Raw genomic sequence first — 2774 nt, forward strand, 5'->3', positions numbered from 1 at the left:
GAAGGGCAGAACCCTGCTGCTGGGCACTCTTTTGAGCATGACTGTGTATTGTGAACTCAGAGTTTCACTCGCCCAGGGGTTGCTTGGTTGAGCCATATACACTCAGGGTTTGAGGACCTTGCTTCTCTGACATTTCCCAGATGTGGTTTGTGGTCGGATGCCCCTGTGGCTTTAGATCAGCATTTTCTAGATACTGTTTCTGAGTCTTTTAAATTTCAAAGGACATCAAGATTGGGCCGTGTGACCTTTTCCACTAAGCTGCCTCACTTTATACTCACTTTATATCTCTGGCTTTTTTTTTTCTCATACTCTGCACTGCTTCCTCCCTATCCATCTCCTAATTTGGGTTTCTCTGTTATCTCCTTATGCATGGCACTGCTTCTTTCAGTAGAAATAAATAAATAATGCACAATTTCCAATTTATAAATAATACATTCTCAAACTAAGATAAATTTTTTTCACTTCAGACATAATTTGCCAACATCGAGTCATAACAAGATTCGAGGGAGGCACTTCTCACACATTAGCCTGAAAACCCAATCATCACGCTCTTGAACCACAAAAGGATGGAGATGAAATTTTTTTGAAACATGTAAAAGTAGAAAGAAAAAATTTAAAAAATCCATTCTAATATAAAAAATGACTCTCTCCTTCCTGAATCTTTTTATTAGATGTTGACTAGATGCTGGCATTTCATTTATAAAAGTAAGCATGTCAAATGCCTACAGGCAAGGGTAGCTTTATAACCAAGGGAAACAGTGGGTGCAAAGAGTGGAGACCGATCTGGGTCTGAAACCCGGCACAGCCACATCCTGGCCATGACTTTGGGCAAGTAATTTATCCTCTGTCGGCCTCAATGAGTAAAGTAGGAGTAGAAAATATGTTTCTTGGGAGTATTAAATGTTAGACTAAAAGCTATGCAAGGTGAGCCTTTCACAGGGAAGATGTTCAACAAATACTTGTGCAATGATAATATAATTTAAAAGTTAGAAGAATAGGCTGTGAGGGAAGTGTAGGCAATGGGAGCACTTAGGACTGGAGTGAGGGAGGGCTGTGAGGAAGAATCAGCTTGGCAGACGAATTTCTAGGGCACATCTGATTCCACCCAGGAGGCTCACTTTGCTGCTGCAAAAACCCTGAAAGTGCGGAGCCCCCAATGCTGATTCATCTGAGAAATCGTCCCTGACTATCCTGCCCTTGTAGAGCAGGGAATTTTTTTCCCCCTCTCTGCTCCTGCAGCACTTTGTGGCTTTTTAATGAATTTATCACATTATAAAATCTTTTAAAAATTGATAGCTGGATTCCTCACATGCCTGTGAATTTCTCCAGGGTAGGGATAACACCACACTCATCTTTGTATCCTCAGAGGTGCCCAGCCCGGTTTGTTAGATGTCGGGGTAGATGGATATGTCCATGTATGGTGCACATTATCATCAGTGCAAATAAAGCTTTGCTGACTCAGAATGCTTGGAGGCGTGAGGATTTGTGTGTGGGTTTCTTTTTGCAGGAGTTGCTGGGGAGAGACTGTGGTGTAGCAGAAAGAAGGAAGGACAGACTCTAGAATGGAGAGATGCTATGTTCTGATTAGTTAAATTTTCTCTACATTTAAAGTATACACAAATATCCCTTTTGGTTTCAGCCCTCATTCAATGTTTATGAAAATCCACAGGCATTCAATACTTCTTAAACTTTTCCACTGCAAAATACCCCAAGGCAAAGGGGAGTGACCACCAGCCTGACTGGGGTTGGGAAAAGTAGGGGCTGGGGTCAAAACCTGAAATTGTCTGCAGCACACCCACAATGGCTAGATGCATGCGATTTTAGTTTTAGCACTTTGGGAGGTAGAGGCGGTAGGATTGCTTGAGCCCAGAAGTTTGAGACCAGCCTAGGCAACATGGCAAAATCTAGTCTTTACAAAAAAATTAGCCAGCTGTGTCGGCCTGCAGATGTAGTCCCAGATACTTGGGATGCTGAGGCCGGAGCATCCTTGAGCCCAGGAACTTGCAGATGCAGAGAACTGTGATTGCGCCACTGCACTCCAGCCTGAGCTCAAGAGAGTAAGACCCTGTCTCTAAAATAAATACATAAATAAAAATGCTTCATTTAATCTTTAAAATTCATGAACATGTTGCATTAAACATTATGATGAACTACATCCATTAATAATTCATTCCATCATCAATAATGACCCTCTCCTTCCTGAATCTCTTTACTAGCCAGACTAGATGTTGACGTTTCATTCATAAAAAATAAGCATGTTGGCCAGGCGCGGTGGCTCACGCCTGTAATCCCAGCACTTTGGGAGGCCGAGGTGGGCGGATCACGAGGTCAGGAGATCCAGACCATCCTGGCTAACACGGTGAAACCCCGTCTCTACTAAAAATACAAAAAAAATTTAGCTGGGCATGGTGGCGCGCGCCTGTAGTCCTAGCTACTCCAGAGGCTGAGACAGGAGAATGGCGTGAACCTGGGAGGCGGAGCTTACAGTGAGCCGAGATAGCGCCACTGCACTCCAGCCTGGGCAACAGAGCAAGACTCCGTCTCAAAAAAAAAAAAAAAAAAAAAAAAAAGGCATGTCAAATACCTTCAGGCAAGGGCAGCTTTATGTTCAACTTTGTTTTTATACCATACATATACATATTTTTCCTCTCTAAATCTCTGAAGAAAATTGAGCTTTAGGAAGATGTGCCATGTTTATACCTTGACTTGGTTCTCCTCCTGACCTCTTTACTCCACACGCCCCCACAACCATGTAGCTCTTGGGGAGTGTGGGC

The 2774-nt window shown here is 43.1% G+C and overlaps 1 non-coding gene across 1 annotated transcript; it reads right to left on the bottom strand.

Moving 5' to 3' along the window:
- Positions 1–461: 461 nt before the first annotated feature.
- On the bottom strand, positions 462–568 carry LOC112440603 (small nucleolar RNA U13). Its single transcript, XR_003028627.1, has one exon. It is a non-coding gene; the product is annotated as a small nucleolar RNA U13 (small nucleolar RNA).
- Between the last annotated feature and the right edge of the window lie 2206 nt (positions 569–2774).

This window comes from Pan paniscus, chromosome 6 (genome assembly GCF_029289425.2).
Source record: "Pan paniscus chromosome 6, NHGRI_mPanPan1-v2.0_pri, whole genome shotgun sequence".
NCBI lineage: Eukaryota > Metazoa > Chordata > Mammalia > Primates > Hominidae > Pan > Pan paniscus.